The sequence below is a fragment of the Malania oleifera genome, chromosome 1 (assembly GCF_029873635.1).
Source record: "Malania oleifera isolate guangnan ecotype guangnan chromosome 1, ASM2987363v1, whole genome shotgun sequence".
In the NCBI taxonomy this organism is placed as follows: domain Eukaryota; kingdom Viridiplantae; phylum Streptophyta; class Magnoliopsida; order Santalales; family Ximeniaceae; genus Malania; species Malania oleifera.
In genome coordinates, this window is record NC_080417.1 from 43,245,098 (window position 1) to 43,263,194 (window position 18,097).

Consider the following 18,097-nt stretch of genomic DNA (forward strand, 5'->3'; position numbering starts at 1 on the left):
GAGGATACCAGCCATCGATCGATATTAGGACCATCTCTACTAGAAGATGAGCCACGATTTGCTGTTTGCTTAGTTCGAGGCATTGTGAGGTTTTCTTGGAGCAACAGATGCCTTCTTTCAGACCCTAGAATACATATGATTGAATTGAGAAGCTTGGAATTGAAAGTTTTAGTGCCGGAGATTGAAGGAGGTTTGGTGTTTGGAACTTCAGGTGAGTGATAGAACTTGGTTCAGGAGCCTAGAGTTTAGAAAAAGTAGTGTTTCATGCGTTTAAAATATAAGCACTCCGCGACTTTAGGCACCTAAAGAATAAGTAGAGGCGCCTGAAGAATTTTCTAGGCTAAAATTCAATAGGAAGTAGCTGTTCGATCGCCTGAGGTACATGTAAGAGCCTGAGGTTATCTGCTCATTCAACCGAAGTTCTTCAACTTTTGAAATTTCCTTATTTCCTTGTTTTGAACCTTTCTAACTTATTTCCCTTATTGTATAATGGTTCAAGTTTCTCTTTTTATTGATGTATACCTATCTTTTAACAGCACTTATGTTATAAGCTTTTAGAGTTTTTTTTTTTTTTTCATTTAATCATCCAACCTTTATGGATCCTTCTACTCTCTATTTTATTTTTGGTACCCATATCTTCTTGGTTCCTTTTGATTTGTCAAGGGATGTTTCTTTTATTTTCCACACCTGTTTAGTCTTCATAGCCTTTCTCTTAAATGGACATTCAAACTTGATATGCCCTTCTTTCTTACATTTATAGCATATTGTATTCGTGTAGGCTTTATTAGATGTGGTAGCATAGTCTTTGGATTCTTTTGAGAAATATCCCATATACAGATTCTTTTTCCTTTTATTTTCAACTCCATTGAAACCAATGCCTTCTTTGTTCAATGACATTCTTTGTGAGCCAATCATCTTATCAAAATTTTCTTTTCCTTTAGTGAAGTTATAAATGATCTTATCTTTATCTTTGATTTGACTCTTGAGATCGTTTATCTCTATCTCTTTCTTGTTGTCAACTTTCTTTAGTGATTTCTTAAACTCTAGAGATAATTTTCTGATTCTATCCTCTAATTCAGAAATGTGCATATCTTTCTCATGTACTGTAGAGGATAAGGATCGAAGGTCTGCTATCATTCTTTCATTCTTGCTATCTAATTCTTTGATTTTCAAGTCTTTTTCCTTTTCAGCAAGATTTTTGGATTCTAATTCTTTTGTCATAGATTCATTATTACTTTTGATTTTCTTGATTCTAGAATCCTTTTCTCTTTCTGCAACCTTAAGGGTTTCTAACTCTTTCATTATACCTTCATTCATATTTTTCAATAAAGTATTTCGTTTAGTTACTTTAACCAACATCTTATGAACTTTGAATAAATCATTTTGAAGTTCTTCATATGATGGCATGCTTTCATCATCAGATTCATCACAATAAGAATTATTTGAAGATTTAGATGAGAACTTTCCTCATTGTCCCAAGCCATAAAGCATGTATAAGCAACCTCTTGGTCACTTGATTCATTTTCTGAACTACCTGTACTCATCATGTCCCAAGTAGTGGCTTTCATGGCCTTTTTCTTTTTCTTCTTAGGCTCTTTCTTTAGTAGCAGTTGACATTCTGGTTTTATATGTCCAACTTTATTGCAGTTGTAGCACATAGGAGTTTTATTCTTTGATTTCTTGCTAACTTCTTCTTCTGATTCATCTGATTCAGATTTTTGATTTCTTCTTTTGAATTTGTTTCTTCTTCTTAGTATTCTTGCTAACTTTTTAGATATGAAGGCTACTTCATCTTCATCCATTTCTTCTTCACTACTTGAGTTGTCTTTTAAGGCTTTGAAGGTTATTGAATCTTGGGTTTTGGCTTTTTCATTCTTTTCATTCATAGCCATTTCATAGGTAAGTAGAGAACCTATAAGCTCATCTAAGGAAGTGGTTTTCAGATTTCTTCCTTTAGTTATGGCAGTGGCTTTTGGTTTCCATTTTGGTGGCAGCCCTCTACAAATTTTCCTAATCATCTCATAAGTAGTATAGGTTTTTCCTAGTGCATTTAGGGAATTTATTATGTGAGTGAACCTTGCAAACATATTAGTTATGGATTCATCCGGGTTCATTTCAAACGCTTCATATTCACTTGTAAGCATATCAATCCTATTATCCCTAACATCCGTTGTTCCTTAATATGTTACTTCTAGCTTATCTCATATTTCCTTAGCTGATTTACAAGCCATTACTCTATTAAATTCATTAGCATCCAAGGCACAATATAAAGCATTTATAGCACTTGAATTTGTTTGGAGCATTTTATAATCTTGATCAATCATATCATTCTTCTCTTTTTGGATTTGTTTTCCATCTACTATCTTAGTGGGAATTTCATCTCCATCTATAACAACTTCCCATACATTCCAATTCATAGTTTGAAGATATATTTGCATTCTCTTTTTCTAGAAGGTATAGTTCAAACCACAAAAATGGGCGGCCAGGTTGAAGATTGTCCCTCTCCAAAGGGGCCTACGCCTAAGTTAGCCATTACGATCTTTTTATAGCTACTAATTAAGATTTTCTATAACCCCGCTCTGATACCAATTGAAATTAGGATTAACATCCCAAGAGAGGGGGTGAATTGGATTTTTAAAAACTTTCTCTTTAGTTCTTTTAAAGTCCTTATCTTCTTTTAATATTTAACCAATTTTTTCACTTGTTTATTTATTTTTTCAATCAAACAAGAACTTGATTTCTTTTCAACAATCAATCAACAACACAATTAAACACAACTAAACATTCAATCTTCAACTGCACTTCGAAAGTAAAAACAATCAAACAATTAATCACAATTTCCAAATCAATGCAACCACAATTTATTTACCAAATATAAGTTCACTACAGCATTATTAGATTGATGAAATCATTCAAGATTTAAGACTCTTGGAATATAAAACAAATCTTTATACCATCTAATCACAATCAATATAATATATGTAACTTTCAGCTTTTGATGTTTTCAGCCCTGTGGTGAATATGAGTTTTGAACAAATCCATGTATATATGAAATTTCTTCTTCAATATGATATTCAATATAAAATCCAATTACTCTTTCCAAACTTTAGAATTCAAATAAACTCTTAAGTTAATTTATCTTTGGGATGTTTAGCCAAGTAACGTACTCCCATATGGTTTCCGCAAAGAATGGTTCAACCAACGTACTCCCTTTCGGTTTTCGCAACCTAAATCAAAATCAAACTTTAAGGTTTACTTGATTTCCAAATATACGTAGTTTATATGATTTTCAAATTTAAACCATCCACATAATTTAAATATGTACTGAAATAAAGAATAGGGAAAGTGAGAGTGAGACGGAGATTTTTACGAGGTTCAGCTTATACCCAGCCTACGTCCTCGCCTTTCGCAAACCACCAAAGGATTCACTAAACTTGTTCCATTGATGGGTGGAACAAAACCTTTACAAGCGATACCCCACACTCAAACACTCCTTCACTAGGCTAGAGCACGCCTCTCCAAACGATGTCCCCTCATTTGGTCACTCCTTAATTAGGCTAGAGTCTGCCTCTTAAAGCAATGTCCCCTTGCTTAGCCAATGATCCAAACAATCCTTGCAAATCATCAATCTACGAGAAATAAATCAAAAAGATGCGTACAAATAATGCTCACATAAAGAGCTGATTAGTACACTTTAGAAACTAATATACTTCAAATTCAAAATATCAAAAGAATGAAGTAAGAAGCTCAATATAAATATCACCGGTTTACTTCTCTTTGATGAGGATCAAGAACTTAAATCAGATGCTTTAGAGAAGTTGTAAAAGCTCAGAGATTTCTCAGAAATTTCGCAGCAATTCAAAGCTTTAAAACAAATAGAAAGAAGCTTTGAGTGAAAGAGATCTTGAAAGAATTTTCAATGCTCGGTGTTTTTGTTTCTCATAAACCATGTATATATAGGCTTCAAAAACACTTCCATTCATGTTCCCCAAGTTTACTTGGAGTGCCCCCAAAGTTTCCAAAAATATTAGGACACAAGTCAATTAAATTTGAAAAAGAGAAGTTTGAAAAATCTGCCCGTTACCGTACTTCGGTTGCCTGAAGTGCAACCTCGGTAGCCTGAAGTAGGTTCAAGAGCCTGAAGACACAGGGTCAGACACCTGAAGATACACTGCTTATTTGATTTTCTCTAGCAAAAATCTTCGGTTGCCTGAGGATTTAACCTTAATCGCCTGGAAAGTACAAAATCACTTTCCTTCTTTCTTTTTCAAAGATATTTGGTTTCTTTACTTTCTTACTTTTGAAAAACATTTTTTGGGGTATTAAAATAAAGTCTCTAAGTCCATATTTATCCCCTAATGAGCTTCATTTCATTCACAATGACATTTTTAACTTTGAAGTACTTACATGAAGATTTCCTAACAATATGAACATTTCTTGTTCTTTGAAACTTCATGATCATCGTGAAGCTTTAGGTTCATTTCATCTTCATATGTCTTTGTGCATCCTGGTTTGATCACTTCATGACACAACATACACCTTTAAGCTTGTTGGTGATCTTTCGAAGCTTTGTTGAGTTTGGCTTTTTCAGATTCCTAAAAAAAATCATTACTTGACCACATAATGTCATTAACCTTTTCTTCATTTGTTATCATCTAAACAAGAGGTGAAAGCCTTATTAGGCTAACACTACCCTTTGTGTAAGGGGCACAAGAAATTAGGGCATTTGACGAGGGATTATAATGCTCCCAAGGTCTGGAAACCTAAATTTAATCAGAGGTTAAGTAAGCATCAAAATAGCTTAGAGCAGGTTAACAAGGTTTAGGGGAAGGAGAACCCTTCCATTGTCTAGAAGCCTGAACTCCAAGAGAAAGGGATCTAGTCTGCCAACAAGTTTAGCGTGCTAGAAGATACTAAAGAATACAATCCTAATTCTCCACTAGTTGAAGTGGCTAACTCTCACAACATTGAGTCGGACAGAGGTACTGAAAGGCAACCAGCAGACAACAGAAAAGGGCTTGCAAATGTTGGAACAATAATTGATAAAGGTAAGGGGATCCAATCGACTAAGAATTGCCTTTCTAGTTCTGCTTCTCCTCCCTACGTTGCTGCAAACAATGCTAGGAATGCAGGGAAAGACAAGAAACAAATTGGGAATAAAGGGAACAAAAGGGGGAGTGTTTACTTTTTGAGTCCAATCTTGTTTTTGATAATGACAAATATAAGGTATTTAATGTTTTCCAAGTTTGTATGTAGGATCAAATTGGCAATATCATATGGTGCACATGGACTTGAAGTGATTTGAAGACAAAGTATTTAAATTGTTGTAATCTTTATTTTAAGTCTTTCGGGTCTGTAATATTTATTTATTCAGACAAGATCTGTAATAATATGCATATCATGCATGTAGGAACTACAAGCTCAAAGGCCTTAGAACAACCTTAGTTCCCTACAATCCGCTTGGAAATTGAGAGACCTTGGAAGGTCGACCGACGTTAGGTTTTTTACCATAAGTTAAAATGCCTAAAACCTTAGAAAAGACCCTAGGTCCTTGCACTTACACTTAAGTTAGTCCACATTATCACAAATACTATCAGGGGAAACTATTGAATTGAAATTGGACTTAAGTTATAAAAATTATAGGACTTCGGGCGACCGAACCTTAGTGTTCAAAACATCTCAGTCAACCTAACCCTTAAATGGTCAACAAGTTGACTTGACTTTGGGTGACCGAACCAAAAAGGACTTCACCGTCCTCGGTCAACCAAACCTTAAGCGGTCCCTTTTCACCTTCCCATTTGGACTTTAACGTTCAAATCACCCATTTGGAAAATCGCCTTGGTTCAGAAAATTGACCCTTTCCTCAGGCACCCGAACGTGAAAAATAATTGTTTCACCGGTGTCTGTTCGGGCAACCGAACCTAAGATCTGGGCGACTGAAACTCTCGGGTTGCTCAATTTTTACCGTGTGTAATTGCGATTAATTAAGGGTAAATTGATTTTAAAATTCATTAAAAAAATTTAAGAATACCCTGTGTCCTAACAATAATATTTTTGAGTGAGGCTATATATATGGGTTCATTTGCAAAGATTAATCCAGGATTAGGAATTTGGATTAAGGAAAATCCTCTAATTTTTAGAAAGCCTTTTCTTCACATACAAGCCCATATACTCCACCTATTTTCATTCTCTTGCAAAATCATGTTTGGTGTGAGTGCTTTGAGAGATTCTATACTACTTATACTAGCTTATACTCTCATATTGGTTGTTGATTTCTGAGAGAGTTAAGTCCAAGGTGTTTCCCCCCGGTTTAACTAATAAACTCATTGGGTGGGGAAAACTTTTAGCTAGTAAGTCTTGGCACCATTATTGCTAGACTCATTAAGCTTGTATTGTATTATGTTATTGCAAAAATCATTTGACAAGTTTATAATCAAATATCTCTTGTGCTAGAATTTTTAGAAAATTATTTTAGAGATATTTTTATTAAACTATTTGGATATCTTTGAAACCCTACTTGTGATTGAGATATTTTGATATACTGTTTCAAAGATTGTTTGAAAATGCACTCTTGCACTTGATTGACTACTGACATAAGATTGAGTATTAGCACACATATTGCACTGAGCTTATAGTTCTTATCATATTGATGTGCATTGATTATTACATGTGCGTATTGGTACAAAATCTGCTTGTTTAAAAGCATTTGAATTGTACAAAAATTTGTAATTCATTATTGTATTCTAGGCGTGGCCTGAGGGGGGCGTTGATCTAGCCCATAAGGATCATTAGGGCCTTCTCCATCCCATGAGGAAAGTTTGTAAAGGTTGAGGTGAACCCTAGTGTAATTTGACCTAGTTGTAACTGATGCCACTCCACCAGTTAAGTGACCATTAGTGAAATCCTCAAGCTTGCGAGCTGAGGCGGGGATGTAGGCAATGTTGGTTGAACCCCGATAACATATCATGTGTGCAATTTATATTTCTGCAATTTATTTACTGCACGTGTATGTTACTTTCAATAGTCTATGAATGTTGCACATGATTTAATTTCCACATCTTTCATTTGTCTACGCATTTGAGTTTATGAGTATACAGACCTTAGGCTGAGTATTACTGCTGCTAATTTTGACATACCTAGGAATAAATTTTAAATACCTAATTCACCCTCCCCTCCTTCTCTTGAGAATACAGCAATTCCAACAGGGAGGCCCCAAAAAAAAGCAGGAATTACCTAAAAACACAATAGCTCCTTCTCCTAAATGAATTTTGGTTGTTGGAACATCAGAGGTTTGAATGACCCGGTCATGGAACATTAGAGGGTTGAATGACCTGGTCAAGATAACTGAGGTCAGAAGACTCTTGAAAGTCCATAAGTTGAAGATTTTTGGGCTACTTAAGACCAAGGTAAAGGCTAAACGATATGCTACAATTTTAAAAATGTTGAATAAGAATTGGATTTTTATACATAGTTTTAAAAATAGTGATTCTACTGCAAGTATTTTTGTAGGCCTGGATCCTACAAAGATTAAGTTGATAGAAGTTGTAAAGCATAAACAGATGTTGTCCATCCATGTATTGTCAGAGTTTGGCCATCTATGACTGTCTTTTGTCTATGGTGCTACAGACTATATAGATAGAAGGAAATTATGGAGTGTAGTGGGTGCTCTTAACGATAGAATTTGCAACCCCCTGGCTTTTTTTGGGAGATTTCAATATTGTTAAAGATTCTTCATAGAGTAGTAACAATCTGAGTGACAATGATATTATGGGAATGTTGGACTTCCAAGCTCTTCTAGGTGAAACTGAGATGGATAATTCTCCAGCTATAGAAGATGGCTTCACATGGTCCAACAAAAGAGATTGAGGCAAATTAAAAGGAAGCTAGATAGAGTTCTTATCTCTCCAAGTGTCTCTGATATGTTCCTGGGACTTCATGCGAAATTCCTTTCTTCAAGCGCATCAAATTATTGTGCCTCCCTAGTTCGGCTTGACCCAAAGGTGAAGGTTTATAATCTCCCATTCAGACTTTTGAATTGATTGTCTTCTCATGTAGACTTCTTGAAAGTAGTGGAAAATAGCTGGAATGTAATAGTGAATGGATCCCCAATGCTTAGATCAGTTCAGAAATTGAAAGGCCTAAAACAGGAGTTAAAGAAATTCCATCTTCGCCATTTCAATCTCCTTAACAAGAAAGTAGAAGTGGCTAGGAAAGATCTACTTTTTGCTGAATAAGGAGTGATAAAGGGTGTAGTCAACCCTAAGTTGGCTAACCAAAAGAGCAGATGACTTTTGGAATAGTATAATCAAGAGGACGACTTGATGAGACAAAAGTGTAAGATCGACTGGATAAATTTGTGTGACAAGAACAATAAATTCTTCCATGCCTATGTTAAAGGGAATTATTTGAAAATCCACATCAAATATATTTGAAATGAGAAAGCAGCACAGTAAAAGAGGATGAAGATATAAACTCAATCATCTTGCAATACTATGAGAACTTACTAGGAAGGGTGGGTAATAATGTTTTAGACTACAACACTGCTTATTTGAAGGAGATCATTAATTTCATCCGGCAAGAGGAACATAATAACAGAAAGCTAAGCAAGGAGATAATAGGTAATGAGACCAAAGATGTAGAGATCCAGAGAATTATAGCAATTAAATAATAAAAGAAAGCAGAAAAAAAGGAATTTCCAGAGGCGGACTCAATAGGGTCTCGTCGACGAACAATCTTCTTGGGCACGTTGATGTGGGCACGTGTCTTGTAGATGAAAAGATACCATCAATGAAGGTTATGATATCATTGACGAACCTTCTTTTTGGGTTCGTCGATAAGGCCATTTGTCTCGTTGACGAGGCAGCTCTCCATAAATATGCCAAACTCGGGATTCGCCGAGAATTTTTGCATGCAACCTCTCTCTCTCTCTCTCTCTCTCTCTCTCTAGAATCCAACTCTCTCTGACTTCTCTTTAGATTTCCGACGTTAATTCTTGTCGGTTTGACAATCAGAAGCCGTCAGGTTACTCTTGGGAAGATTCTTTACAATACTGTCGAATTAGAATTTTGATTTGGAGAATTTGAGCACCATCCCAAAATCTGGATAAGTTGGTTATTTTAAGTTTTATAAGTTATTGGGTATTTCTGAACTGAGGGGAATGTGTTGGAAGGTGTTTGTTGATTTATTGGGGAAATGAAAATTTCAGGGTATTGAGCTGGGAACACACAGGAGTAGGGTTGGTTAGATTCATGGGCTTCTCAGTAAGTCAGGTAAGAGGATAAATTAAGTCTGCATTTTTCATGAAATTATTTAATAATATACAGCATTTATTTTCATAAATAACGTATGTTATGGCATAGTGTTTGAGAATACTGTTGTTGAACAGGAAAATATATTTAATACATTTTATAAGAAAATATGATTTCAGATCATATTTTATGTTTAAGGTATTACTCACATTTTTGTGGCATGAGTATAGATTTCCATAAAAATTATGTTATATCAGAATAATATGATTTTTTCAAAATAAGCATGTTACGACAGTTTTCAGAAAAACAATAAAAACAGTATATGAACTATGGTTGAAAATATTCTGTTAAATAGTGCAAAATTTTTATGTTCAATATGTTATCATATGGTCAGCTCAGATGTCGTGATTTATATGTTATGATATGGCCGGCGCAGATGTCGTGATTTATATGCTATGATTTACAAGTCAGCATAGATGTCGTAATTATGCATGTTATGTCAGACATTACTTTGAAATATGAAACAGCTATGTATCAGTAATACGAAATGTACTATATGCTATCAGAACCCGGATGGCATAGTCTAGAATTCAGAGCACTGTACCATAGCTATATGATAAGGTTATGTTCAAGTATAAGTTTATGTTAGTGCTACCGCATATCTCATATAGAGTATGGGAGATGGCAGGCGATGTGGCTTCAGTGTAGTGCAGGTGTTCCCCTGGCAATCGTACCAGGTGGGGCAAGCCCATTGTACTTACAAACATATGTTTAACTTAGCGTGGTTGGCCAGCCATTGCTAGGTCCCGCCTGCGGGCGGCACAACCCTGTCATGTGGGGGGTAAGACATGACATCAGCTAGCTATCCATCTTGGGTATTATTTCAGTATTGTACAATTATAGAAGATGTTTACATGATTACATAATTTAGTTCGTTATTTATTATGATATGATGAATCATGTTTTACTCAGAATTTATATAGCCAGTTGTATCATATATATATATATATATATATATATATATATATACACATATTATGTACAGTTTATGTATAAGAACAATAATATTTATGTTGCCACACACTGATATTAGTTTATCTCCCTTATTGAGAGATGTATCACCCCCAGCATTACAAACATTTTAGGAAATCCAGATAGAAAGGTGGATAGAGCTTCGTAGCAATAGAGGTTGACTAAACTACCTTGTCAGAAGGGTAAGTAGTTTAGCTAGGGTCAGATTGGTTTTTGGATTATGACCCTAGGGTGCTTTTTGGTCCTTTTGTGGTTGTTTGTATATATATGACAGATTCAGTAGAGTTCTGGTATTGTGCCCATTGTTGTATGGCATGTATGTAATTTATGTTTTCTGCTGCTTAGGTATTAGAGATGTATGACAGGTATATCCTCAGTACCCATGGGTTTGGGTTGATCATGACTATATTAGTTTAGCAAGATATCAAAGTTATTATAAATGTTGTTGTGTGAAAAAATAAATAAATAAATAAATATGAATATATGTATATGGTAAAATAGGCAGGTCGTTACAATTTAGTATTAGAGCCTAGGTTGCTAGGTCTTGTAGACTTTAGAGTGTAGCGGAAACAATACCAAAATATAGGAAAAAGGATTCGAGGTTTTTTTCTACAGTGTGGAGGCAAGACTTCCATGGTAGTTTCTGTGTCTTTCCTGTGGTGATGATTTTAGGAAAGTCATAGTAAACTATTGTCGGGTTGTGTTTCTATAGTGCAAGATCGAATCTTGATTTAAGATAAGGATGTCAAGATAGTGGTTAGATATGTAAATTTTAAGGATAGGGTCCCTAAGCCTTGTTTATTGTCTTTTTGAGATAGACCTTGGGGGTGGTAGTGTTCATACAAGTGGTAGTGAGGGTGCAGGACCCTTGGGCGCAAGCAGAGGTGATTCAGATGCGGTATTACGCAGTGTCACTCAACATGTCATGGCTGAGATTGCACGAAGCTCCAGGGAGTAGGGAGGTCCATCTACAGGCCATGGGTGTATGATAGAGAAATTCACTAAGATGAATCCTCCGGCATTTTCAGGAGGAGTTGATCCTACAGTCGCCGAAAACTGGATGCAAGAAATTGAGAAAGTATTGGCAGCGCTGTAGTGCATGGAGGAGCATAGGGTCTTATTTTCCACCTATAAGCTGACAAGAGAGGCTGAGAGATGGTGGACTATTGTAAAACTATTGGAGGAACAAAGGTTAGTACCTATAGCTATGACTTGGTGCCAGTTTGGGGATTTGTTCTTCAACTGATATTTCCCGACCACTACCGAAGAGGCCAAAGTAGAGGAATTCTTAAATTTAAAGCAGGGACAGCAAATAGTTCAGTAGTACGCAGCAAGGTTCATAAAGTTGTCCCGCTTCGCCCCATATATCATTCTTGATGAGGCAAAGAAGATGAGATAGGAGACGAGGGGCCGTGAGGTTTAGAGTATGCAGATCTACCCTATCTGTCTAACATGTGGGAAGAGACACTTGGGGGATTGTCAAGCAGGGAGAGGTGTCTACTATCGCTACGGAGGACTTGGACACTTGGTATAAGATTGCCTTGCACCACCTGGTACCGCTGCGGCTCCCAAACCTTATCGGGGAGGTTATCAAGCACCCTATAGCGGCTAACAGAGGAACGTAGCCTTGGCTAGAGTTTATGCATTGACGCCAGAAGACGCTGAGACCGTAGGAGACGTCTTGAGAGGTACCCTTACTATTTTATCATGTCAAGCTATTGTTTTATTTGATTCAGGTGCCACCTATTCCTTTGTGTCTGTGGGATATGTTAAATTGTCTGGAGTCGAGACACAGTTATTAGATGTTGAATTGCTAGTAGCTACACCGATAGGATTAGTGGTGAGGTGTCATAGGGTGCTCATAGGCTATCCAGTAGATATTCAGGGGAGTGTATTACCAGCTGATCTAATTGTGTTAGACATGCATGGATTTGATGTAATACTGGGTATGGACTGGCTAGCAATTAATTATACTAGTATCGATTGTCATCTGAAAGAGGTGATATTCAAACCACTAGGAAAGCAAGAATTCAAATTTGTGGGATCGCGGGTGTGTTCCCTGCCTCAGTTAGTGTCAGTCATATAGGCAAGAAGACTACTCTTCGACGGATGTCAGGGGTTTACGACCTTTGTGAAGGAGGTGACAGAAAATGAATTGAAGTTTGTTAGTATACCAGCGGTAAAAGAGTTTTCAGACGTTTTTCCAGAGGAATTACCTAGGTTGCCTCCTAACCGCGAGGTAGATTTTGCTATCGATTTACTTCCAGGGACAGCAACAATCTCTAAAGCTCCTTATTGAATGGCTCCAGTAGAGTTAGGAGAATTAAAGGATCAGTTGCAGGATTTATTGAATAAAGGGTTTATCAAACTTAGTGTATCGCTGTGGGGAGCTCCAATTTTATTTGTGAAAAATAAAGACGGGACTATGAGGATGTGCATAGATTATAAGGAAATAAACAAAGTAATAGTTAAGAACAAGTATCCTCCACCCCATATAGATGATTTATTTGATCAGCTTCAGGGTACACGTGTTTATTCAAAATTGATCTATGCTATGGGTACCATCAAGTAAAAGTCAGGGCAGAGGATATTTTTAAGATAGCGTTCTGAACCCGGTATGGCCATTATGAATTTTTGATCATACCATTCGGACTGTCGAATGCTCCTACTGTATTTATGAATTTCATTAACAGAGTCTTTCATTAGTATTTAGAGCAGTTCATTGTGATTTTCATTGATGATATACTGGTCTACTCAAGGAGTTTTGGGGAGCATGAGACACACTTAAGCCTAGTACTTCAGATACTTAGGGAAAAGAAAGTGTATGCCAAGTTTAGAAAATGTGAATTATGGTTAGAGAAAGTTGCAATTTTTGGACATGTTTTATCTAGAGATGGAATCTCAGTAGATCCAGTAAGATAGAGGCAGTGGTGAATTGGGCCAGGCCGAGGAATGTTCAAGAAATTACTAGTTTCTTGGAACTGGCGGGTTATTACTGTCAGTTTGTAGAGGGATTCTCAGGATTGTCAGGGCCTTTGATGTGACTAGCCAGGAAGAATGTTAGGTTGAATGGAATGACGATTGTGAGTAGAGCTTCCAAGAATTGAAGCAGAGGCTTGTCACTGCATTGGTATTAACCATTCTATTAGAAGGTGATGGTTATGTGATCTACAATGACACGTCTTTGAAAGGACTTAGATGTGTGTTGATGCAAAAGAGTAGAGTTGTAGCATATGCCTTCAGACAATTGAAAGAATATGAAAAGAATTATCCTACCCATGATCTAAAATTGACTGCAGTGGTTTATGCATTGAAAATTTGGAGGCATTATCTGTACGGAGAGAAATGTGAAATATTTTCAAACCATAAAAGTCTAAAGTACTTCCTCACACAAAATAAGTTGAATATGAGGCAAAGGAGATGGTTGGAACTTATTAAGGAATACGATTGCACCATCAGTTACCACCCAGGGAAGGTAAATGTGGTGGTTGATGCTCTGAGTCGGAAATCAACGGAAGCAACATAGTTAGCAGTAGAAATTCAGCACCCTATCCTGATGGACTTGGAGAGGCTTAGGGTGGAGCTAGTAGAGAGTGATCCTCAAACATTTATTGCCAACTTAGTGGTACAACCTACTCTATAGAAGAGGATTAAAGTTGTTCAGAGGGAAGACGTAGAATTAGTGGAACTGATAACTAAAGTGTAGAATGGACAGGGAAAGGAATTTAGTATTTCACATGATGGAGCTCTGAGGTTCTGAACCAGGCTTTGCGTGCCGGCAAATATGGATATTAGAAGGACGATCCTAGAGGAGGCTCACAGATCCCTATACGTAGTGCATCCGGGCAGCACTAAAATGTATCGAGATCTTCGGGAATCATTCTGGTGGAGCGGCATGAAGAGGGAGATAGCCAAATTTGCGGAGCATTATTTGACATGCCAGCAAGTGAAGGCTGAGCACTAGAGATTGGAGGGACAATTGCAGTCACTTCACATCCCTGAGTGGAAGTGGGACCATATTTCTATGGATTTTGTTACAAGTTTACCGCTGTCGTTGCATGGGTAGAATGCGATTTGGGTGATTGTAGATAGACTAACAAAGACAACTCACTTTATCCCTATCAAAGTCAATTACTCCATGGATAGGCTAGAAGAATTATATATTCAAGAGATAGTACGATCACATGGTGAGCCAGTGTCTATAGTATCGAATCGAGACCCACGTTTCACGTCACGATTTTGGAAGAGCTTGTAGGAGGCTCTAAGGTCTCAGTTATCATTCAACACAGCATTTCATCCTCAGACTGATGGGCAGATGGAGAGGATGATCTAGATCCTTAAGGACATGCTACGAGCATGTGTGCTAGATTTTGGAGGTAATTGGACCCAATACATGCTGCTGGTTGAGTTTGCGTATAATAACAGCTATCAGGCCAGCGTCGGCATGGCATCTTACGAGGCGTTATATGGTAGGAGGTGTCGTTCTCCATTATACTGGGATGAGATGGGTAAGAGGCGAGTTTTGGGACAAGAGTTAGTGCAATAGGCATACGATAAAGTTCGATTTATCAGACACAGAATCAATGCAGCTCAGAGCAGCATAAAAGTTACTCTAATACTCGCCATCAAAAATTGGAGTTTAATACAGGAGATCATGTGTTTCTGAAAATAGCACCGTTGAAATGAGCTATGTGATTTGGGAGGATGGGTAAATTAAGCCCTAAGTTTATTAGCCCATTTGAGATACTTGAGAGAGTGGGGTCAGTTGCCTATTGGCTAGCTTTACCGCCAGTTTTATCCAAAATACACAACTTATTTCATGTTTCCATGCTAAGGAAACACATCCCAGATCCTTCCCATGTTATCAGCTATGTAGGGATAGAACTCAGTAATACTTTGGCATATGAGAAAACACCAATATATATTGTGGATAGGAAAGAACAGGAATTGCGCAGTAAGAACATTCCATTAGTAAAAGTTCTATGGAGGAATCACACAATGGAAGAAGTTTCATGGGAGCTCGAGGAGAAAATATGACAGAAATACCCATACCTTTTCAGTTAGGACCAGCAGTAATAAGAAAAGATTAGGTAAGTAAGAAGAGTTTCTTTTGTAGGTTCATCAGTACATGTATTAGTTTCTATTTTGGTTGGCTATGGGAGAATTTTGTTCAGTTATTGTAATCTCTCAGAGCCATATATGTAAGCATGGTATTCTTCCGCCATAAGTGAAGATAAGTAATAAAAAAAGTAGTCAACTTTTCCTTAGGGGATGGTGTATAGCACAGATAGGAAATTTCAAGGAAAAAATTTTATAAGGAGGGGAGAATGTAGAGACCCTGAGAATTATAGCAATTAAATAATAAAAGGAATGAGAGAAAAAGGAATTTCCAGAGGGGCACTCAGCAAGGTCTCATCGACGAACGCTCTGCATTCATTGACGAATAGTTTTCTTGGGCATGTCATGTGGGCACGAGTCTCGTCGACAAAACGATACTGAGAAGGCTAATTTTAGGGCCCGAAATTCATCGACGAAGGTTATGATATCGTCGACGAACCTCCTTTTGGGTTCGTCGACAAGGCAGCACTCTATAAATATGCCAAACTCGGGATTCAACAAGAATTTTTGCATGCAACTTCTATCTCTCTCTCTCTCTCTCTCTCTCTCTAGAATAAGACTCTCTCTCTCTAGAATACGACTCTCTCTGACTTCTCTCTAGATTTTCGGCTTCAATTCTCACCAGTTTGACGATCAGAATCCACCACCTTACTCCTTTGAAGATTCTCTACAATACTACCAAATCAAAATTTTGATTTGGAGCATTTGGGCGCCATCCCATAATCTAGGTAAGTTGGTTATTTTAAGTTTTATAAGTTATTGGGTATTTCTAAATTGAGGGGAATATGTTGGAAGGTGTTTGTTGATTTATTATGGAAATGTAAATTTTAGGGTGTTGAGCTGGGAACACACAGGAGTAGGGTTGGTTAGATTTGTGGACTTCTCAATATGCCGGGTAAGGGGATAAATTAAGTCAGCATTTTTCATGAAATTATTTATTAATATACAGCATTTATTTTCAGAAATTACGTATGTTATGGCATAGTGTTTGAGAATACTGTTGTTGAATAGGAAAATATATTTAATACATTTTTATCAGAAAATATGATTTCAGATTTTTGTTTAGGGTATCACTCACATTTGTGTGGCATGAGTATAGATTTCCATGAAAATTATGTTATATTAGAATAATATGATTTTTTTCAGAATAAGCATGTTACGATAGTTTTCAAAAAAACTATAAAAACAGTATATGAACTATGGTTGAAAATATTATGTTAAACAATGTAGAAATTTTATGTTAAATATGTTATGATATGGTTTACTCAGATGTCGTGATTTATATGTTATGACATGGCTGGCACAGATGCTGTGATTTATATGCTATGATTTACAAGTTGGTGCAGATGTCATAATTATGCATGTTATGTCAGATATTACTTTGAAATATAAAACAACTATGTATCAGTAACATGAAATGTACTATATGTTATCAGAACCCAGATGACTTAGTCTAGAATTCAGAGCACGGTATCGTAGCCATATGATAAGATTATGTTCAAGTATAAGTTTATGTTAGTGCTACCGCACATCTCAAATAGAGTGTGGGGGATGGCAGGCGATGTGGCTTTAGTGTAGTGCAAGTGTTCCCCTGACAGTCCGGACTAGGTAGGGCAAGCCCATCGTACTTACAGGCATATGTTTGACTTAGCATGGTCGGCCAGCCATTGCTAGGTCCCACCTACGGGGCCGTACAACCCTGTCATTTGGGGGGTAAGACATGACATCAGCTAGCTATCCATCTTGGGTATTATTTTAGTATTGTACAGTTATAGAAGATATTTTACATGATTACAGAATTTAGTACGTTATTTATTATGATATGATGAATCATGTTTTACTCAGAATTTATACAGCCAGTTTTATGAGATATATATATATATATATATATATATAGACACACACACACACATATTATGTACAGTTTATGTCTAAGCACGATAATACTCATGTTGTCACACACTGACATTAGTTTATCTTCCTTACTGAGAGATGTCTCACCCCAACATTACAAACATTTCAAGAAATCCAAGAAGAAAAATGAATAGAGCTTCGCAGCAATAGAGGTTAACTGAACTACCCTGTCAGAAGGGTAAGTAGTTGAGTTAGGGTCAAATTGGTTTTTGGGTTACGACCCTAGGGTGCATTTTAGTCCTTTTTTGGATGTTTGTATATATATGACAGATTCAGTAGAGTTCTAGTATTGTGCCCATTGTTGTATGGCATGTATGTAATTTATGTTTTCCGCTGCTTAGGTATCAGAGATGTGTGATAAGTATATCCTTGGTACCCATGGGTCCGGGTTGATCATGACTATATCAGTTTAGCAAGATATCAGAGTTATTATGAATGTTGTTATGTGAAAAAATAAATAAATAAATATGAATATATGTATATGATAAAATAGGCAGTTCATTACAAAAGAAGTTATGTTTTCTTTTGCAAATCAAAAGGCTCTTGGCCTTGATGGTTTCAATGCAAAATTTTTTAAGTTGTGTTGGCATCTAGTTGGGGAGGATGTTATTAAAGCAATGTTGTCTTTTTTCAAGGAGAGGAGGATTTTGAAGCACATCAACAATACTTTCATCGCCCTGGTTCCTAGGGTCATGAATCTTATTGACATGAAAGATTTCAGGCCTATTTCTTACTGCAATCTTATTTACAAGTGCATTAACAAACTGATGGCAAATAGAATGCAG